Source organism: Mesoplodon mirus (genome assembly GCF_964341445.2).
Source record: "Mesoplodon mirus genome assembly, chromosome: 14".
In the NCBI taxonomy this organism is placed as follows: domain Eukaryota; kingdom Metazoa; phylum Chordata; class Mammalia; order Artiodactyla; family Ziphiidae; genus Mesoplodon; species Mesoplodon mirus.
Genome location: NC_138990.1, coordinates 40,831,328 through 40,855,836, shown reverse-complemented (window position 1 = coordinate 40,855,836; position 24,509 = coordinate 40,831,328).

Here is a 24,509-nt window from a genome sequence, read left to right as displayed (position 1 = left end):
TACAAGAGTTTAATGTTTCTAAGAGTAAACTGAGAGTTCCAAGATTAGAAGAAACTATTTATTGTTTCATGTGAACATAATTCTACTTCCTATTCCATGTTCAAATATTTGTTGTCTTTATTGTTTTGTTGACAGTTCATGCTGACATATGGATAACAATGACTAAGGATGATATCTCTTATAGCATCCTTTGCTTTCTTTGTTTTTTGGACCCACCTAACTTAGAGAATTTCTCCGAGTGTGAGCTAATCATGGATGCTTTATACCTGGCTAACTTGCTGGGGAATAGCTTAACCCATGAAGAATGCCAGATGTTTGATGGCAAAGCCTCTGTAAACTTGGTTTTCATGTAGCTCGTCAATTCAGAAGGTTTTTTAAAAGGAGTATGATGTGATTTTAAGCCTTTCTTCTTTGTTGCAATTCACAACTCTAAAATTTATTTTTTCAAAGTGTATAATTCAATGTCTTTTACTATATCCACAAAGTGGTGCAATCATTACTGCCATCTAATTCCAGAACATCTCTATCACCCCCCAAAATAAACCCCATACCCATTAGCAATCCCCTCTGCCACTAGCCCTGGCAACCACTAGTCAACTTTCTATCCCCATGTAGTTGCCTCTTCTGGAAATTTAATATAAATGGATTCATATAATATGTGGCCTTTTTTGTCTTGCTTCTTTAACTTAGCATAATATTTTTTAAGGTTTATCCATGTTATAGCATAAATCAAGATTTCATTATTCTCTATGGCTGCATAATATTCAAGTGTGTGGATATACCACACATTGTCCATCCATTCATCAACTAATAGATATCTGGGGGGATTTTAACCTTGTCGGTCACTGCAGCTTTTTGTCCACAGGCGAATGCTTGTTTCTACAGAATTAGGCACTAAGCAAGGCAATATTATCCTCAGAAAAACTGAACAGGATGCATAGGCTCAGAAAAGGCACAGGCACCAGGTAGGAAACGAGGGCCAGCCAAGTGCTAACCAGGCTGGTGGCCTGTGAGGACACTGGCCACATAGGCATAGCAAACAAACTTCAGCAGGTACAGACAGCCTCATGCAGCCTCACAGGCCTTGTGAAGCTTGATTTAATTTTAATTTCTTTGGATTTTTGTTCTTAGTATAAAAAGAAAAAAAACTGATTTCCATCTTTAATTCTTTTGAACTGTAAAATGCAAGGGGATTTATTTATTTATTTATTTATTTATTTTTCTTTTTGCGATATGCGGGCCTCTCACTGTTGTGGCCTCTCCCGTTGCGGAGCACAGGCTCCGGATGCGCAGGCCCAGCGGCCATGGCTCACGGGCCCAGCCGCTCTGCGGCATATGGGATCCTCCCAGACCGGGGCACGAACCCGTATCCCCTGCATCGGCAGGCGGACTCTCAACCACTGCGCCACCAGGGAGGCCCATTTGCAAGGGGATTTAATATGTGAAGTTTAATTTCTTGCTCAGAATTTGATATTGAAAAGAATTATCTTCAAATTTGGGGTATCTCTACATAGGTAGGCATTTAATTTTATTATTTACTTATGAATGTACTCTTCTCATGCATCTGAGTGCCTTATGAGGACAAAAGTTTATATTTGCCACCAGCAAACGCAGGAGAGTACCCAAGGAGCAGTGCATGATATTGGACGAGTGGCCCTGAGAAGGTATGAATATGAACTTCCCAAGAGCGGACCTCCTTTCACAAGAGAGATGGTTACAGCCTTTGCCTGTGGGTTTCATGGGTGTTAGTGGAGAAAACACGTATTACCAACACAGATTTCCTTCCATGGCTTATTTAGGATGATAGGTTTCCCAACCAATGGTTTCTATTTTCTCTGTCAACCTGGAATGCAGTTTGACTACTGAGATTAAGAAGAGTAACAGAACATGGAGATCAAGGTGGCTAGGGATTTGAAGATGACAGAGAAAGTTTGAAATCGCTATGTGTGAAATGGAAGAGAGGGCTCAATGGGTGTACATAGCAAGATGGCTCTACAGTGTTAATGCAGGTAACCCTCCACTGCTAGTGACCCCAGTTGACCACGGGTGCAATTCTTCAGGCTGTTATCAGCAGTTCAGGAAGAGATATAGAACCACACAGTTCTATAGCTTGTTGGATTCAATCACAATGAGATTTTGTCAGGTGTATGTGATAAAGATAATCACAAGTTCATTTTGCATATTGCCAAGAGAGTGGCTAAAGTAAAAGAACAGAGACTCAGGCTTCCCTGGTGGTGCAGTGGTTGAGAGTCCGCCTGCCGATGCATGGGACATGGGTTCGTGTCCCGGTCCGGGAAGATCCCACATGCCACGGAGTGGCTAGGCCCATGAGCCATGGCCACTGAGCCTGCGCGTCCGGAGCCTGTGCTCCGCAACGGGAGAGGCCACAACAGTGGGAGGCCTGCGTACCACACACACAAAAAAAAGAACAGAGACTCTAATCTGGATAGAGTGCAAACTAAGAATATAGGGGAGTGACAGAAAGACAGCAGTAATACAGGGAAGTATAAACTAAAAAAAGTCTCACAATCCCTCAACCCAACAATAACCAGTACTGACACATTGGCGTATTTCTTCTGAGCCCTTAAAAAAAAAAAAAGAAAAAAAATATATGTATAGAGAGAGAGAGAGAAAGAGAGAGAGAGAGATGTATGTGTGTATATGTTTATATATTTCTATTTGTATATATACATACACACATATTTACATACACATGTATTCCATATGCGTTCATTTCGTAAGCAAAAATAAAATGGTATTACACAGTGGTTAATGCTTTATGCCTTTTATAATTATCTTTCCAAGTCAATACTCATCTAGCATTGATTTAACAGATAAATAATATTCCCTTTTTGAAAAATAATATAGTTTAACTTATTCTCTATTATATGACATTGATATTGTTAGCAATTTGTTTGCTATTATAAATACTGTTGTAATAATCAATTTTGAGATTAAGTCTTTGATAAATCTCAAATAATTTCTTAGAATAATTCCCTAGATTTAGATTGTATTAAAGGGTTAGTGCATTTTAACTACAGGTGATACTCTAGGAAGTTTTACTAATATATGCTCTCACCCAGTGTATGGTATGAAAAAGTTGATTTCTTTGCACCCATATCTATCTCTATCTATCTATCTATCTATCTATCTATCTATCTATCTATCTTTACATATCTCTCTGTATTTTTTCTATCTATATCTATATCTATAAATTTGGTAAATGGTCTTTGAAACTTCTTCTCTAGCACTCTCTAGGAGAGAACGTTTTATAACACCACCAAGTGTAAGAGGTTGAACCCAGAAGTGACTTTTTCTATAATTCTTCACTGACTGTAAGAGGCAGATATCACACGGATACAATGAGCCCTGAACTCACACTAAATTCAGTTCCATAAATTTCAGTCTTGTTAAACATCTGGAGACTGGACACAGAAAAGAATAATCAGCTCAAATTTCCTCCCTTTGTTCAATTCTTTATTTCTGAGAATGATATAATATTCTTTCTGCTACCCAAGACAATCACTTTACAGTTATTCTTCCTCTTGTTTATCAACATCCAGCCAATTTTCCTGAGCACACAAGCTACTCATCTAGTAAAAAATCTATTGGGCTGACCATGCAACTAGCACTTGCAAGGTTTGGGAAATAAAGAGATACTTTAATGTAGAGATTTCTCTCTCTTCGATATTCCTATAGCATTTATTATCTGTATACTCTTTGAACCTTAAAACACACAAGCTGTGGTAGGTAGATTAGGTTTCCCAGGAAACAGACTCTGAGATGGAAATTTGTGTGCAGGTGTCTTATCCAGGAGGGCTCTTAGGAACAACGACTGTAACCAAGTGAGGGAAGCAGGACTGGGTACAAGGAAATGTTGAACAGTGATGCATTGCAACACAGGCTATAGCTAGTCCCTGGGGAGCTCTGTAGCTAGAATGGCCCTCAGTGATGTCTCCAATTTAGACAAGGGGTTGAGCCTTCGCACATCCCCATCTACCAGTCAGTGGATGTGTATTGCCCCTGGAGAAAATGAGTAACCTTGGGTATGGCAACTACCTGGGGCAGTTCCTGGGGAACACTCATCTGTGAGTACTCGAGGGGCAGCACTCTTGAGGAATGAGTAATTTGGTTGTAAAGAGGCAGAATCTGGGAGGCAGGCTACAACATCCACTACACAGCCCAAGCTAACTTGTATTATTGAGCTGGGTTCTAGTTTTTGTATTTATATCAACAGTTTGACTATATATTAATTAGTGTTATATCTCCAAATAGATTTTAAACTTCTGGAGATCAGGGAGGGTATATGAAACTTCTGTTTACCCACAGATCTAGCATAATACTTTATAAGTATTAAGTGCTCAATAATACCTGCTGTTCAAATTTACAAAATCCTACCTCTTGCTTGTGTAAAACACTGCATATCCCTGTGTTTCCTTTTTCACTTATAGCCACCGTCTTAGTCTAAGCATTCATAATTTGTTGCCTGGATTGTTCTTTAAATTTTATAAGCAACTCTTACGTTTTACCTCTTCAATAAAATCAGGTTTAGCAGGAAGATGGTGGATGTTGTCCCGATGGTTAATCAGTATGGGTGTTGCACTTTGAACACGATATCTTAAAGTAGGGCCATGTATCTTTCCCTTTTTGCATAAACTGCATATTTACTGGGCTTGGATTTATGCATCTGGTGACCAGAGCTGTGTCTGCCTAACCATTTTTGCTTAGCACCCAAGTCCAAACATGTGGGTGGTAAGATGAATAGTTTATATGATGTTTCACATGAAGTCTCAAGGTAAAAGCCTGGAGACTGGATGAAGCTATAGCAGCAGGCATTTGAGGCGAGTCATGCAAGGATTCTGGTCTAACTCTGATCAAAAGGTATAGCCTTTAGGGACCAGCCCTACTGCTTTTCCTAAAATTTTTTCTCAGTGGAATTCCAGCTCTTTTTAAGCAATGGAATCCCAGATTCTGCTTCTCAGTTCATCTTTTCTCTCCAAAGATCAGAAGATGCAAGGCATCTGCTGATAGGAAAGATAAAACTGAGAAGTCTGGTGTGTGCACTGCTATCCAGGGAGGCACACAAGTCATGGTACATGTGGAATCCAATGATTTGAATTTATTTGTAGAATTCCAAAATTGTGCACATTTCTCCCTGCTCCAAGTACTTATATTTTTGGAGACACAGCATGTGAATTTTCCATCCTTTGTTTCATCAAAGAAAATGGTTAAATTCATATTCTTTCTCTGTTTTTGTCTTTCTCTTGTTGGATCTCTCTCCCTTTATTCCCTCCATTCTGAATGGTTAGATATACCCTTTTTTGAGTGCCTGTTAGGACCTAGACATCATACCAGTTGCTTTGCATTCTGCATGTCAATGCATCTAATCCTCACAACACCTGTCCTTATTTGTCCCTACTGTACAGTAATTGAGACTTAGAGATTTTCCATTTCTTGCCAAAGGTCACATTGCTGGCAAGTAAAAGAACCAACAGTATGGAATAGTCCATACTTTTCCCAATGCTCCATGTTATCTGTCCACAAACAACTGGAGGGGAAATTTCTTATGGCTGGGGTCAAAAATAAATAAATAAAACCTATGCCCCATCTTCTTGGTGTTTTAGAGACCTGCTCTGGATCTACCACTCTAGCATCTGTCTGGTCCACCAGCACAGAAGCGAGTTAGGAACATCATCTTAGGTTGGCAAGTAGGGAAGAGGAAGCCCAGTCAGGAACAAAGCAATATAATAACAATGCAGGACTTGAATGACACCATACACATGTTCCATTACAGCTATCAGCCCCAGACAATGCTGACTTCTCCAAAGTATCACAAGTGTGTGGCCAGGGGCACACAAAGCTCCATGAAATGGGATGACTCATCAATAAACATAAGCATGAAATGGAATGAAATATATGTTAAGAAATATATACTGTATTAATTTAGCACAGACAGTAACATACTCTGTAGACCTTCCTGCACAATGTAGTGACACCCCACTGAGTTATTAATGCTTTGGAAAAATTTATTTATTCTATGCCATTAGTGTATTTTAACAAACATTGCTTTGGGACAGTATGCCTGCCAATTTATGTTTATGAGACTGTCAACATAATTTACATGCAGACAAAAATATGATACAATATTGCCAATGCAGAATTGGCTTGTCAAATGATATTGTCACCAAAAAATGAAACAGTACCCCAGCTGAGGAACTGAGCATATTCATCACTGTTGGCTGCACAGAATCTGAGGTGACACGCTGAAATACATTCAATGCCTTTTTTTCATGCATCAAATGAGTAAAAAGTGAATGAACGAGGTACTTGTGACTTGCAAAAGCAAACAGATTTCTTGTTTCCCAAGGAAAAAGAAAGAATAAAGATAATCCACGGGTTTTCCAAAATAGTTGAAGAATTATATTTATTATTCATCTGGAAAACTGAGGATGCTACAAAAATCACAAATAGTCCTAAGTGTTCAGCTGCAGTGGTGCAGCAATTTAAAACTGCAGTGGAAGCAGATCATGTCAATTTAAAGCTCCTGATCCACCCAGGATAAAAAGCTGGAGTAGTGTGGAACAGGAATAGTTATTTGGCCCAGGAAGTTATGTTAAACAGTACAAAGAGTTTTAATAATGCTGTTTCTTTCATGAGTGAAGAATTAGTATTGTGGACTTGTCTTTTCTGCACTTTAAAAATTCCAACCCCAAGGTCATGGTTTCTGGACACTGAGAAGTTTCAGACCTGGTTTGACCTGAACGTATCTGAGCTTCAGTAATGTGTATGTAAATACTTCGGTCAGAGGTTTTCTAATTCTCACTGTGCTGATGGTTTGTGGGTTCGAAGGATCTCACTGGCCAATGAACACCCAGCTTGTCCCCAGAAAGGACAAGAAGGATGATCACAGAGCTTTGCCAGTCTGGAAGGAATTGCTCTGCAGGAGCTGCCTTCACCACTGATGAAAGGCCCTGTATCCTGGAGGCCATTCCTTGCTCCGGGCTTGACGGTGAGGCAAGTGTACCTGTGGCTTGTCCACCACTGTCCACTTGCTGTGAGGGGAGGTAGCACCCCTGTTCTCACAGTGGTCTCTCTATCTTATAGGAATTCCTCAAATAAGTGAACATGGCTCTAGTAAATGTCCCTGTGGTTATAACATCCATGCTCAGACCTCATGTTTTCAAGGAAGAGAAAAGAAGGCCTGATCGGGAACTAAGAGAAAGCGGCTCACGTTTACAATCTACAGGCTGTTGGGTGAGCAGCGTGTGAGGGGCACTGTCTTCTCTCCTGAAACCTTCAGTTTCCCAAACCGCAACACAGGAGTGACAGAATGAGATGGTGGAGGACTTAGTGGCAGGAGCAGGGAAAATGCCAGGCCTGCCGTCTGAAGCCCTGGCTCTGCCATGTGCTCTCCATCTGATCCTCACTCTCCGAGCTGATCCTCAGTGTCCTCCTACATGAAATGGGAGTAATACCTACCTCACAACTTTGTTGTGAGAATTAAATGGAAACTGTTAAACCACATGAACTGCCTGATATTCAGGTATTTTTTTCTGTACAAAAAATCTATCTTATGGTTCACCAACCGCAATCCTAGACTTGTAATATATGCTTATTGGATGTTGAACTAAATATAACACGTTGAAAGTTGAAGAAACTATGCAAAAAAAGGTAAGGTATGACTATTTTTACTATTACCACTGCTGCTATTCTTACTATTATCCTAACCATTATTCTCCATCAATAATATCTGCAGTGTAATCTGTGAAATATAACATTCCAAATATCTCAGTACCAGGTAAAGCATGTGATGAAACACACTATTTTAAGATAGTCTCTCTCAAAATGGATTTAACTTTTTGTAGCACATATATAGTACTTTGGCTACTTATCTTTATGCTCCATGAAAACATCAATCCTAACAGAAAAGATTTTACCTGAAATTAACCTCTAACCCAAGACCCTGAAAACTCTTTTTAAGCTAATGTCTCCCATTAGCATAGAAGTTGCCACTTTCCATTTTATACCCTCATTGGCAGCATTGTGAAAACAGCAGCTGGCTTCTGCAGTTCAAACCAGAACATCAGTGAATTCACGGCTGGGCAGAAGAAATAATGACAAGAGGATATGGGTGGCCAACACACCAACAGGGATGAATGGACAAGCGTAGCTTCTGAGAGCTCCCAAGCCTGGCTGCAATGCAATTCATTAGTAAATGGGGAGAGGAAAAGGGTAGGAAATGAAGAAGAAAAGTAATGTAAGAAAAAGATACTGAGACAGGAAGTAGATAGAGGAAGGGACAATAATATAACAGAGAAAAACTGCTGTAAGAAAACAGGATGAAGCATCATTAAGAACAGCCCACACCTGCTGGGTCTGAGAGAGGTAAAAATGTTTGCATTAGGCACCAAATAGAGTGAATTATAGGACACTTTTTATCCGGACAGAGAAATTTCTTCCTGACCCCAGCTGGTTATCAGATGGTACCCTGGACAATGAAAGTAAATAGCTCTTGTCATTTTGATATCACATTGGAAATTATCATTGCCATCCTTATGAAAGAGTTAAATTCATTTCAAAGAAATGATAATGAAGAAATATACTTCAATACTAACTTGTAGCCAAATGAGGATGAACTAGTTTGGGGTAAAAAGGCAGAAAATAAAACAAACAAACAAGAATCTCTTCCTTCCAAGCCTCTGCCAGCATGAAAGATTAAAGTATATTTCATCTTTGTTTAATTACATGGAGTGATATGCATATTGGTCAAAGACACTATTGAATTTGACAAACTGCTGAATCTGGAATTTTTAGTCGAAAATGCAAGCGGAATCTGACGATGTACTACAAACATATTTGTACCTGAATCAGAATATTTATAGGTTCTGAAAAGACCACTGAAATGTATAATCAGATATAAGTTCAGTTGGAATAATTTTTGTGTCAGATACTAATCAAAGAGCCAAATAAACTACCTAAAATAATCTGAGCGTTTTAAAGCCAAGCAAGACTTGACAAGACTGTACATGCCTCTGAGTGGAAGAACTTTTATCCAGCCTTCACTACATCAGTTAGCATGCTCAGATTATGGCTTCCTACACCATCCAGAGATCTGTTCTTTGGCTCCAGGACAGAAGGTAATACCACAGATGAGCAAACATTTGGTCATTGACCTACCTACCACTCTATTGATGACAGGAATAAATTGTTTCTGCAAGGTGGTATTGTACTATTGGTGAGTGGCTCACATGAGAGTTTTATTTGGTATACAGGCCAATATTGGTTTATCTATATAGACATCTTGTACATCAAATCTGTTCTATAAAATTCTTTTATGATATATTTATATAAGTAAAAAAGTGAGTTGACAAGGACAAACGTTAAATTTATAACATGTGTGTGAATATGCAAAACGTGTCAGAATTGTGATGCTGGTCCCCAAATGATTAAAGTTTGCAAAACACTAACTTAAATGAAGGTATGGGAGGCTGTTGGCCAAATTTCCAGATGGCACAAAGCTAAGAGGGATACAGCAATGTCTGTTGAGAGAACCTTGATGGGGGCGGTGGGGGTGGGGGCAGTGATGCTGAACCGAAACTAAAAAGAACAATAACAGAAACATCAACTTTTATATTTGAGGTGTGACACAACATCAGAACAAGCATAGGATATGTGGAACCTCATTTCACTGCAATTTATGTGAAAACAACTTGTTTTATTAATAATATAAAAGTCTTGTGCTTGTGTTTGCCTTCACTGTATACAGTTGGATTCACAAATCTTTTCCCTTTCAGCTCTTAACTCACAGTTAAATGTGAGTCAAGAACTTCCTGAAAGTCTAGTTTAATTTAGGATGTAAATAGAAGAATATAATGGAAGAGGAGGGCAGTGTTAATCACACTCCAGAAAAGGAGAGAGGAAAAGAAAATCAAATCCTATCATTTTCATCATGTTTTCTGATACTGTAGTTAAGATGAAATGTTTTCAGTTTCCTACCCTTTTACAACATTGAGTTCTGTTCTTTGCTATACTCCTGTTACCCTTTGTCAATTATCTGGGAACTTATAACCACTTTATTCTTAATGTCATTAATTGGGCAGTATGATTTTTTTTAATTTACATTCCATTTTAAAATTAAAGTTATAAAATATTTATTATTACTTTTTTTTATTCTTACTTTTTAAGTGGGTGCTCTTCTACCTTTTTATGTCACAGCATCTACATTCTTGACCTTTTGTTTCTTTTTTTCTTCTTCCTTTATCTCCCTATCAGAAGACTATATCTTCAAGAGCCTGTATGTGTGTGTGTATGTTGAGTGTACTTGGCTGGTAGAGAGTCTGAAATTTTTTATAGCTGAATATGTTTTCCTATTGCTTTTCTACATAAAAACGAGAAAAACAAGGGAGCTGGGCAAAATATCCTCAAACCGCAAAAATGTTTCTTTAAAATTCTATAGATTTTTCATCTACTATCTTCTGACAGTTGGTGTTACAGAGCAAAAAAATTGAGGCTACCCTTAAATTGGTTTTTCTTTAAAACTCTATTTCTAGTTTTGCTTTTTTCCTTTTACTGAATGCTTATGAGTCACAGTGTCTATCTCTATTTATTGCAATGCAAATATTTGTTATGATATGTCTAGGGATTTTCTTTAACTGATAATGTAATATTGTAAGATAGTTCAGTCTATGTTTATGTCTTTACTTAGGGGAGGAAAAAAAGTATGTGTGATTTTTTCCTTGCTACATTTTTGGTTATTAATTAGTCTTATCTTGTGTTCTTATTCTCTGTCCACCATATTTATCATGTTTTTATTATTCTTATTTTTATTTATTTTATTATTCTACATTTTCAGAGATCTTCTCAAATTTGTTATCTACATCACAGATTAATTATTGCAGCATCGTACCTACTTCTTATGACCTCACCACTCTCTTGCATTCTTAGTCCCCTTGTGATTCTTTCTCATCTCATCTTTCTTTAGCTTTCCTTGCTTCTCCAATGCATCATTTTACTCTTTCTCTCCTAAAAGTTTTTATAAAGTATAATCATATTTTATAAAGTATAATCTTCTTTCACTCTTAATAAGAATGTCAAACAGTTCCCTGGAACTTTCTCCTGGAATTTAGAGTACATCATTTTCAGAAACCTTCCTCTGGTCTCCCCTTACTCTGTAGTATTTCTTCACTGGAGAGATGAAGCATCTCCCCCACCCTCCACCATTCTTCCCCTTCTCAACCTTGAACCAGGAAAGATTAATTCATAAATTCACAGTCATTATTTGTCAACAGAGGGTGCAGCTTGTCTTCTTTCACTAAAGTTTATCCCTTCTTAGTTTCTATCAAGGAACTACCATCTTTGCAGTTGTAGTTAAAACAAAACAAACAAAAAACAAGCAAACAAACAAACAAGAAACTTAGAGATCAAGTTTGATACTTCCTTCTCTCAGACTTGCTATATTCTGGTGCATTAGCAAGTCCTATGGGTTTAACGTGATAAATATATCATTACTATGTTCACTTCTCCACTTCTGTGCTACCATATTCCTAGCCCAAGTCTCACAATCTCTGGCTTGGACAATTTAGATAGTCTCCTAACTGGTTTTCCTAAATCTACTTTTCTCTTGCCCAAAGCAACCTTTTCAAATGCAGATAAACCTGGGATTCCCAGATGAAAATTCTTCAATGGTTTCCCATTGCTCGTGCTTAGAACGAACAATCAATTAACTTCAGATTACCTACCAGATTCTGCATATGCTGGCACTTGCTCAAGTCGCCAGACTCATCTGGCACCCTCTCTAGCTGAGATTTCCCTTCAGGCCCTTATACAGAGTCTTTTCCCTTCTGTCACAGGATCTTTGCATTTGCTGTTTCTTCCAGAAAAGCTCCCGACCCCCACCCCATACAAAACATCTGGCTAATACTTACACAAATTTCAGTGTTTCAGCTCAAATTATATCTTTTGGGGAAAATTTCCTTGACATTTTAGATAAGAATTAGTGCCCCTGTTACATATTCCAAGATTATACTCTCATTTTCCTCGATAATACACTTCACAATGTATAAACTATATTTCTGCCACTTTTTGAGTACCAATTTTTTCCATCTAATGGTTCCATGATGTAGTAACTTTGTCTGTTTTGATCAACATTTGTTGAATTAATAATTGCATCTCTGTGTCCTCTTCTCAGATCTACAATTTGAAAGCAGGCTGAAGTGCATAACTCCTAATTCAATCCATTTCAAGCAGGATTTCAAGCTAATTCTCTCATGCCATACCAAAGAAGCATCTTGTATATGAGAAAAACTACAATTCCCAGCATGCATGAGAAAAAGAGATTTGGGCCTTGCCCACAATAGCTTTATGTTAAGGACTCCATCTCCTCCAGGAATGCTGGCTCTATCAGTTTACTGCCCCCCCCCAAACCAATTTAGGATCCAGTTAGGTTCTGGTTATTTTGGACTAAAAAGTCACCTCCCTGATATCGATAAATTAGCCTCTTCAACTCAGTATATCTTATCTCCCTGTTTTATTTTCTTCTTCATAATTAACACAATTTATTGATTTCTTATTATTTGTTGGACTCTCCACAAACTTCTTGAAGAAAGAGACGCCACCTGTCTTGTTTCCACTATATCCAATCACATAGGACAGTTGGTTAGGACTGGACTAAAATGAGAGGTAAAATATAGAGCCATCTCTTCCTTATCAAGAAAGACGGGCTAGATTCAGAGCTGCTGAGCACCTTCTTTGCTCCAGGGGCACTAATATCACCAAAGAGAAGTCCTTTTCCAATGCAGTCATACCACCCTCCACAGGTCACAGCCCCAATGTGAAACATGTCCATGAGATTATATCCTCAGTGTAAGTGAGGTGGCTGGAGGGAGAGCTGTTTTGATCTGTTCACATGTTCTTCCTTGCCAGGTCCCAGAGGAGCAGAAGGGGAGGCAACAGTAGGCCAGGGAGAGCCAGGAGGCACACCCTAGGAAGGAACTGCAGCCACTGGCACTGGAGGTCTCCAAATCTCTTCCCATAAACATCTTGGGAAAGAAGTTATGCAGTGGAGGAAAGAAGGTGTTGTAGGTAGGAGTCTCTTTAGGAAAGAGATAGGATGATCCTGTGCTCAGAAACACCACTGCCGTGGCCATTATCCCTTCTTCTGATGGCCAGAACTGCCTCATGCCCTGTCCTGAGCCTTGAAGCCTGGGGTTCATGTCTCATGTGACTAAGGATCAGTGGCACCTGTATAGACACAGGCCCTGCCTTTCAGATTTGAACTGTTCTAGGGCCAGCTGCTTCCAGAGACAGCCTGAGCCGGAAATATAATCTCAAAGCAGGAATGACCTGGCTGAGATGGAACATAAATTCAGGCAACAGGATGGGGGCCTGGTTAAACTCCCTTCTTCCTCGTGTGAATTAGGAATCTCAGTTATGGACAATGTTTTTCCTGCTTCCTTGATCCCAAGTCATGTGTTTGGTTTCAGAACCTAATCATGAGAAATTCCACATTGAGATCATTGCAGGACCATAGCTTCCCTCCGTTGTCTTCAGACAAAAGCTGGCACTTTTCCTTCTTTCTTCTCTTTTTTTCCCTTCTTACCTCCTATTACTTTTGGCACTTTTTGGTAGAAAGATTGTTCTGTCCAAAGACATGTGAAATATTCTAGATGTATTGCACTGAGGGTATGTGTAGCACAAATCAACTTGCCTTGAGCTTCTCTGATATATAGCCAGTATTTTAATGTTCCCATTTATACCAATCTGTAATACATCTTCATAGTGTTGGCTTAATCACAAATGACAAGGGTGGAAAATATAATAAAGACAGGGGCACATTAATCCACTTTGTATGAAAATGTGGAAAGGTAATCCAATTTTGAACTGCTTGCTCTTAAAAAAATATAAAAGTTTGCAAGATTTCTGCATCTTAGTTGGGGAGATGGAAGTCAATCCTGCAGAGCAATATTTCAGGATAATGAGGCCTCAGTACCTCTAGTGTGTGCATAGCAGTAGTGGGCCCAGGCTGAGAAATGAAGCCAGAGGCTCTGGGAAGCGTGTTGCCTGATGATCTAGTAGAAGCCTCCTTGTCAGCAGATAAACATGCAGACGGCGTCCAGGCAAGTTCATTCTGTGTGGGCCTCAGAGAGATTCTAGAGCTAGGGATGCTATTGTGCTTCCCCCTGCTCAACCCCTAAGGCTAGTTCACATGAAAGATAATTCTGATTCTGCTCCCTAAAGACAAGCCAGAGTTCGTTTTGTTAAAAACCCACAGAAGGGAGGTAGATGTAGCTAGAATGCCTGTTTCTAGCAGGGGAGCTGGGATGAGAGAGAGTGGTTATGGCGATGTCAGGTTTGTCTGAAACCATGACTGATGTCATTCTGATAATTAGATGTGCTTGTACTTGGGGGATGGTGTTCATGGCATGCGTGGACAGAGCTGCATATTTCCTGCTCAACCCTGACAGAAGCACAGTGGGGGAAACATGACCTCTGGACTTAAAAAGTATAGAGATTTAATCTCATCTTCAATTTGCTCTGTGACGTTGGGCAAGTGGTTTAACCCCTCTGAAACTCAGTTTCCTTATCAGTAAAACAGTTTGTACTACTTACACACAGGATTGTTAAAAATACAGAATCCAGCAGTTTTACTCATATGTATCTATTCAAGAGAAATGAAAACAAAACCTGTACAAAAACCTGTACATTCATATGCATGGAAGCATTATTCATAATAGTCAAAGATGGAAACAACCTAAATATCCATCAGCTGATGGATGGATAAACAAAATGTGGTACATCCATACAATGGAATATTATTCCTCCATAAAAAGGAATAAATCACTGGTAAGTGCTACAACATGCATGGACCTTAAACACATGATGCTAAGTAAAAGAGACTAGTCACAAAAGACAATATGTTATAATAATATTATATATTATATTATATTATATATATAATAAATATATTTATAAATATAATGAATATTATCATAAATATAAATATATTTATAATATATTTATGTATAAATATAAATATAATAAAATATATATATTATATATAATTCCTTTCATATGAAATGTCCAGAAAAGGGTAATATAAAGAGACAGAAAGTAAATTAATGGTTGCTTAGGGCTGGGGAGGTGGGGAATAGAGAGGTGATAACTAAAGAGTACAGAATTCCTTTTAGAGGAGATGAAAAATTGAGTCTAAAGTTGACTGTAATAATGGTTGCATGTACCTGTTAATATGCCTAAAACCACTGAATTATACATGTTAAACAGGTAAAATATATGGTATGTGAATTATATCTCAATAAAGTTATTTTTAAAAAAGAAATATAGAGATAATGTATGAAAAGGCTCCTATTCTAAAGCAGGCATGTGATAAGAACCAAATAAATAATAACTAGTATTATTTTTTTTATTTTTTTTTTAATTTTTTGGCTGTGTTGGGTCTTCGTTGCTGCATGCGTGCTTTCTCTAGTTGCAGCGAGCAGCGGCTTCTCTTGTTGAGGAGCATGGGCCCTAGGCATGCAGGCTTTAGTAGCTGTGGTATGTGGGCTCAGTAGTTGTGGCTTGCGGGCTCTAGAGCGCAGGCTCAGTAGTTGTGGTGCACAGGCTTAGTTGCTCTGTGGCATGTGGGATCTCCCCGGACCACGGCTCAAACCCCTGTCCCTTGAATTGGCAGGTGGATTCTTAACCACTGTGCTACCAGGGAAGTCCCATAACTAGTATTATTACTCACCATCATCTCTACCCCAATATATATACAACTTACATACTGGTAAATGCATAGAGAGTCTGGAGTATACTATGCTTACTTGCATTTCACATTTTTCAGACCTGATCAAAAGGGGCTTATTCTGGAATTAATACAAAATTGGTATTGATTTGCATAGCCTTGAAATCACTAGTCAGCTTAGCCTTCCTTCCATGACCTCACCCTGGGGCAGCACTCCTCCTCCACAGCCCACAGCCCTCTCCTAGGGCAATGGGCTCGAGCGTCTATCCCAGTGCCTTCACATGGGGTGTCTCAGCCCTCTGTGAAAGGGCCTGATTGACTAAATCAAATCAGCCCTGACCAGGAACCTGGAGAGTTGGTAAAGAGCCTTCTTCACAGAACGTAGCATCTTAGCACCTCTATGAAATCACTACATCTGGGCAGACACATGGCCCAAGAACCATAGCAGTGACTAGAACAGAGGATTTGACCTCAGTTGTCATAGTACACGCACAACTCCAACTTCTAGTCAGCCTTTAGTGCTCCACTGTACTGGACTGGTACTGTGTCAACTTAGCTAAGTGAAAACTACCCTTCCCTGCAGAGTTCTGGGTTCATGTGGGCCACAAAAGACATTTTTCACAAGATTAAGAGGACCAATGTGAAGCAGCAGTCATATTCTTTCAAATGATGGTGAGAACTCCCTGAAAGTCCAGTGGTTAGGACTCTGCACTTCCAATGCCAGAGGCCTGGGTTGAATCCCCGGTCAGGGAACTAAGATCCCTCAAGCCGAGTGGCGTGGCCGAAAAAAAAAACAAAAAAGAAAAATCAAAGAACACTTTAAAAAATAAAAATAAAATAAAATAATGACTTCTCTGAATTGGTTCTGGGTTTCTGGAATTGATCCTCTGACCTGATGAGAAAGTTAAAGGTGTTCCTGACCCTATCTACAATGGTAACGGATACTCTATTAGTTCATGCCATGCATTAACACAATTATTTAATCAATCACCTGTATACACCTTTTTTTACATTTTATTTTTGGCTGCATTGGGTCTTTGTTGCTGTGCGTGGCTTTCTCTAGTTGTGGTGAACAGGGGCTACTCTTTGTTGTGGTGCATGGGCTTCTCATTGTGGTGGCTTCTCTTGTTGCAGAACACAGCATCTAGGCACTTGGGCTTCAGTAGTTGTGGCACGCAGGCTCAGTAGTTGTGGTGCACAGGCTTAGGTGCTCCACAGCATGTGGGGTCTTCCTGGACCACGGCTCAAACCCATGTCCCATGCATTGGCAGGCGGATTCTTAACCACTGCGCCACCAGGGAAGCCCTGTATACACCTTTAATTAAGGACCCATAGAATGTGATCAAGTATTTGCAGTCATAGAAAATTGTAGGAAAAATAAGTTGTATGATATGGTTGATAGGTTATGTCTAAGTGCATCAGAGAAATTGGAAAAATAAAATGATGAATTTGGGGCTTTAAATTTCCAGTTCAAGGTCTGTGTGTGATCCCCAGTGAATTGGACCCTTGTATGATCTTCATCCTTTGAGTCCTCATGGAACCTGTGACTTACTAGAACATGAAAATGTACAGATCCCATCGTAATGCAATTACATTATGTTATAGAAGACTCCATCGTAGCAGATTGGAGAGAGATCCTTCTGCTGGCTTTAAAGTAACAAGCCATCATGATTTCTACAGCTGCAAAGAAATGGATTCTGCCAAGAAACATGTGAGCTTGGAGGAGGACCTGCACCTCAGCTGAGACGCCAGTTCCATCAGAAGCCCTGACTGTAGCTTTGTGCAGCCCTAAACCAGGGACTCGGCTAAGCTGTACCTGGAATACTGACACGTGGAATCTGTGAGATAGAATAAAATGGAGGTTGTTTCAAACTGCTAAGTTTGTGGTAATATGCTATGCAGCAAGAGAAAACTAATACAGCAAGGGCTTGGAGGTTTCATTGGCTGCCTTAAGGAAAACACTTATATCCTAGAGCTACAGGCTCAAGGTTTTTGAAAAACCAAACCCAAAGTTTAATCCTACAGATGGCTGAATTATAATTAAAATTGAATTATCAATTTTGTAAGCTCTCATATTAAATTTAAGGCATTGAATGGATATAAGAGGGGCTCTGAAAATTGGGATGAGGACATATGAGGTGATTTCAGCAAAGGTGGTGAACAGTAATTCCTACAGTTTGTCAAGCAGCCTGAGGAGGTTAATTTTCCCTTGCTTAATGCACTTCTAATGGCCTCTCCTGGAATAGAGTTGCCTGCTGATTGTCCTGAGGACATATCCTCACCACCTTTTGTTACTTCTTTAGCTGTAACCAGATTCAGGTCCTAGAAGGTGATTCACACATTGTGAGGTACAAACTATGACCAGTGAAGAGGTATTATACACACCCAAATAAGTGCATGATTTTTACAATTTAAATCAACAAAATCGGAGATTGGCTCAAGATGGCAGAGTAGAAGGATGTGCCCTCACTCCCTCTTGTGAGAGCACTGGAATCATAGCTAACTGCTTCATTGACAGGAAGACACTGGAACTCACCAAAAAAAGAGACCCCACATCCAAAGACAAAGGAGAAGCCACAATGAGATGGTAGGAGGGGCACAATCAAAATAAAATCAAATCCCATAACTGCTGGGTGGGTGATTCACAGACTGGAGAACACGTATACCACAGAAGTCCACCCACTGGAGTGAAGGTTCTGAGCTTCATATCAGGCTTCCCAAACTGGGGGCCCAGCAACAGGGGGAGGAATTCCTAAAGATTCAGACTTTGAAGACTAGCAGGATTTGATTGCAGGACTTTGACAGGACTGAGGGAAACAGAGACTCCACTCGTGGAGGGCACACACAAAGTAGTGTGTGCATCAGGACCCAGGGGAAGGAGCAGTGACCTCATAGGAGACTGAAGCAGACCTACCTGCTAATGTCAGAGGGTCTCCTGCAGAAGTGGGAGTGGCTGTGTCTCACTGTGAGCACAAGGACACTGGCAGCAGAAGTTCTGGGAAGTACTCCTTGGCATGAGCCCTCCCAGAGTCAGTCATTAGCCCCACCAAAGAGCCCGGGTAGGCTCCAGTGTTGGGTCACCTCAGGCCAAACAACCAACAGGGAGGGAACACAGCCCCACCCATCAGCAGACAAGTGGATTAAAGCTTTACTGAGCTCTGCTCACTAGAGCAACAGCCAGCTCTATTCATTCACCACCAGTTCCTCCTATCTGGAACCTAGCACAAGCATCTTAGATAGCCTCATCCACCAGAGGGCAGACAGCAGAAGCAAGAAGAACTAAAATCCTGCAGCTTGTGGAAATAAAACCACGTTCACAGGAAGACAGACAAGATGAAAAGGCAGAAAGCTATGTACCAGATGATGGAACAAGATAAAACCCCAGAAAAACAACTAAATGAAGTGGAGACAGGCAACCTTCCAGAAAAAGAATTCAGAATAATAATAGTGAAGATGATCCAGGACCTCAGAAAAAGAAGGGAGGCAAAGATCGAGAAGATGCAAGAAATGTTTAACAAAGACCTAGAAGAATTAAAGAACAAACAAACAGAGATGAACAATACAATAACTGAAATGAAAAATACACTAGAAGGAATCAACAGCAGGATAATTGAGGCAGAAGAAAGGATAAGTGACCTGGAAGACAGAATGGTGGAACTCACTGCTGCAGAACAGAATAAAGAAAAAAGAATGAAAAGAAATGAAGAAAGTCTAAGAGACCTCTGGGAAAGAAATCATAAAGATCAAAGGAGAAATAAATGAAATAGAAACAAAAAATAGCAAAGATCAATAAAACTAAAAGCTGGTTCTTTGAGAAGATAAACAAAATTGATAAACCATTAGCCAGACTCATCAAGAAAAAGAGGGAGACAACTAAAATCAATAAAATTAGAAATACAAAAGGAGAAGTTACAATAGATACTGCAGAAATACAAAGCATCCTAAGAGATGACTACAAGCAACTCTATGCCAATAAAATGGACAACCTGGAAGAAATGGACAAATTCTTAGAAAGGTATAACCTCCCAAGACTGAACCAGGAAGAAATAGGAAATCTGAACAGACCAATCACAAGTAATGAAATTGAAACTGTGATTAAAAATCTTCCAACAAACAAAAGTCCAGGACCAGATGGCTTCACAGGTGAATTCTATCAAACAGTTAGAGAAGAGCTAACACCCATCCTTCCCAAACTCTTCCAAAAAATTGTGGAGGAACGAACACTCCCAAACTCATTCTATGAGGCCATCATCACTCTGATACCAAAACCAGACAAAGATACTACAAAAAAAGAAAATTACAGACCAATATCACTCATGAATATAGATGCAAAAATCCTCAACAAAATATTAGCAAACAGAATCCAACAACACATTAAAAGGATCATACACCATGATCAAGTGGGATTTATCCCAGGGATGCAAGGATTCTTCAATATATGCAAATCAGTCAATGTGATACACCATATTAACAAACTGAAGCAGAAAAATCATATGATCATCTCAATAGATGCAGAAAAAGCTTTTGACAAAATTCAACACCCATTTATGATAAAAACTCTCCAGAAAGTGAGCATAGAGGGAAACTACCTCAACATAATAAAGGTCGTATACAACAAACCCACAACAAACATCATTCTCAATGGTGAAAAACTGAAAGCATTTCCTCTAAGATCAGGAACAACACAAGGATGTCCACTCTCACCACTATTATTCAACATAGTTTTGGAAGTCCTAGCCACAGCAATCAGAGAAGAAAAAGAAATAAAAGGGATACAAGTGGGAAAAGAAGAAGTAAAACTATCACTGTTTGCAGATGACATGATACTCTTCATAGAGAATCCTAAAGATGCCACCAGAAAACTACTAGAGCTAATCAATGAATTTGGTAAAGTTGCAGGATACAAAATTAATGCACAGAAATCTCTTGCATTCCTATACACTAATAATGAAAAACCTGAAAGAGAAATTAAGGAAACACTCCCATTTACCATTGTAACAAAATGAATAAAATACCTAGGAATAAACCTACCTAGAGAGACAAAAGACCTGTATGCAGAAAACTATAAGACACTGATGAAAGAAATTAAAGGTGATACCAAGAGATGGAGAGATATACCATGTTCTTGGATTGGAAGAATCAATATTGTGAAAATGACTATACTACCCAAAGCAATCTACAGATTCAATGCAATCCCAATCAAATTACCAATGGCATTTTTTACAGAACTAGAACAAAAAGTCTTAAAATGTGTATGGAGAAACAAAAGACCCTGAATAGTCAAAGCAGTCTTGAGGGAAAAAAAAATGGAGCTAGAGGAATCAGACTCCCTGACTTCGGACTATACTACAAAGCTACAGTAATCAAGACAATAGGGTACTGGCACAAAAACAGAAATATAGATCAATGGAGCAGGATAGAAAGCCCAGAGATAAACCCACACACCTATGGTCAACTAATCTATGACAAACGAGGCAAGGACATAAATTGGAGAAAAGACAGTCTCTTCAATAAGTGGTGCTGGGAAAACTGGACAGCTACATGTAAAAGAATGAAATTAGAACACTCTCTAACACCATACACAAAAATAAACTCAAAATGGATGAAAGACCTAAATGTAAGACTGGACACTCTAAAACTCTTAGAGGAAAACATAGGCGGAACACTCTATGACATAAATCACAGCAAGATATTTTTTGATCCACCTCCTACAGTAATGGAAATAAAAACAAAAATAAACAAATAGGACTTAATGAAACTTAAAAGCTTTTGCACAGCAAAGGAAACTACAAATAAGATGAAAAGACAACCCCCTGATTGGGAGAAAATATTTGTAATCGAATCAACGGACAAAGGATTAATCTCCAAAATACATAAACAGCTCATGCAGCTCAATACTAAAAAAAACAAACAACCCAATCCAAAAATGGGCAGAAAACCTAACTAGACATTTCTCCAAAGAAGGTATACAGATGGTCAAGAAGCACATGAAAAGCTGCTCAACATCACTAATTATTAGAGAAATGCAAATCAAAACTACAATGAGGTATCACCTCACACCAGTAAGAATGGGCATCATCAGAAAATCTACAAATCACAAATCCTGGAGAGGGTGTGGAGAAAAGGGAACCCTCTTGCACTGTTGGTGGGAATGTAAATTGATACAGCCACTATGGAGAACAGTATAGAGGTTCCTTAAAAAACTAAAAATAGAATTACCATACGACCCAGCAATCCCACTACTGGGCATATACCCAGAGAAAACCATAATTAAAAGACACATGCACCCCAATGTTCATTGCAGCACTATTTACAATAGCCAGGACATGGAAACAACCTAAACACCCATCGACAGACAAATGGATAAAGAAGATGTGTTACATATATACAATGTAATATTACTTGGCCATAAAAAGGAATGAAATTGGGTCATTTGTAGAGACATGGATGGATCTGGAGACTGTCATACAGAGTGAAGTAAATCAGAGAGAGAAAAACAAATATAGTACATTAACGCATATATGTAGAACCTAGAAAAATTGTACAGATGAACCGGTTTGCAGGGCAGAAATTGAGACACAGATGTAGAGAACAAACATATGGACACCAAGTGGGGGAAAATGGCAGGGGTGGTGGTGGTGGTGTGATTAAGTGGGAGATTGGGATTGACATATATACACTAATATGTATAAAATGGATAATAATGAGAACCTGCTGTATCAAAAAAAGTAAATAAAAAATCATAATTTTTAAAAGATTTAAAAAATAAATCAACAAAATCCATGTGTGTGAGAATGGGTCTTAAGTCTGTTGGATAAAAAAATAATAATAATAAAGACTGTTGGGGCTTCCCAGGTGGCGCAGTGGTTGGGAGTCCGCCTGCCAATGCAGGGGACACGGGTTCGTGCCCCGGTCCGGGAAGATCCCACATGCCGCAGAGTGGCTGGGCCCGTGAGCCATGGCCGCTGAGCCTGCAGGTCCGGAGCAGGAGAGGCCACGACAGTGAGAGGCCCGCGTACCGCAAAAAAAAAAAAAAAAAAAAAAAAAAAAAAGACTGTTGGATAAGAATGGAAGGATACTAATATTGGATTGAGGCAACTTTATTGACATAGGTTTATTAAAGAGATTCTGGATTCAATATGTTAACTCAGGTGTCTTGAGTGATTCTACTAGCCTGCTTGGTTGGCTGACTGAAATTTGGACTCAAAAGTGACCTATATTAAATGAAGTTGAAGCTCCAAAATTCCCTGGCATATTGTAGAGGATATACTCACTTGCTTGGGGAAATTGGAACATTAGAGTGGCTTTTTCATGTAACACTCTACCCTGTTAATATGTCCCCCAGAGGACACACCCTTTACCAAGGCTATTAGACATATATTGATGAGGAGAGCCTCAGGGTCTTTAAAGAACACTCTGGTATTTACTCTCTGTATATCAAGATTGACAGCAGGTACTGCTGCGATTGAACTGGGCTCCCTGAATTCATTGGAAGTAACGGGCTTCGAGAATTACAAGAGCCAAGTGAGGGCACTTAGTCACTAAAATCAAAGTAGAAGAGGTTAGCAAATCAGGTGCAGAGCCAGAGCAGTGATCAGTTTTTAGTGTTGGTTGGTTGATAAGGGTGTCTACAGAATTGAAACAGATGGGCAGACTTTTAAAGTCTTACTCGATTTGTATTAGCAAGGATCTCTAGGTCTGAGGAACAGGAGTCTGACTTGAATCACCAAAAAAACAGTCATGGCCTGTCAACCGATTCCCAGTCTTGAGCCCATTCACATACACAGAGCCTCTTGACTGAAGGGGAGGCTGAGACCCCTTGAGAAATGATGCTGCCATATTGCCAACATTTATACTGTAAATCTTCCTCTTGGCCTTTCTCAAAGGAACCTGTGGCTTAGCTATTTACCAGGTGATAATGCAACGGGGAAGAGAAACTCAACACACTTTTCAGGGATTACTGACACTCCTATGAATCGACTTTAATTCACAGAAATCCATAATACCACTTTGGTCTACTAATGAGAAAAGGGGCTTATGAAGGTGGGATGATTTATGGGACTTTGTTGGGATCTGACCCATAGTGGACCCAAAGAGTCACTTTTCACACTCGGTGTTTATTTTCCCTGTTTCAACATACATAATTAACACAGATATACTCAGCTTCTGGTAGAATCTCCACATATAGCCTGAGCTGTAGGATGCAGGTCATTATTATAGGAAAAGTTAAGTGGAAAACTCTCTAATTGCTTCCCTCTATCAAAATAGTAAACCAAAAGCATGGATTGAAAGACAGGGGTTCTTCCACATCCCTACTCAATTTCCCTATGCAAAAGATCAACTGATCTTGGAGAATGACAATGGATTATTAAAAACTTAATCATGTGGTGACTTCACCTGCATATATGGATTCATTGTTGGAGCAAATCAACACATGCCTTGGAAACTGGTATGTATCAACTGATCTGATGAATGTTTTTTCTCTATACTTGTTAGTAAAGACCATCAGAAAAAGTTGACTTTGAGGCAGCTAGGCCAGCAATACATCTTCACTGTTCCACCCAGGACTAACTTTCCAGTCCTATGTCATAATCTAGACCAGAGGGTCCTTAAGAGCCTTTCCTCTCTACAGTACATCATGTGGATTGGAGCAGGTATATGGTGGGAATGAGTGGTGGTTGTTTCTGACCTCAGTCCAGGCAGCTCTTTTAACTTCTGACTTTAGAGTTAAATATGTTTTCACTTTATAAAGAATTAGTAGATTCAAAAC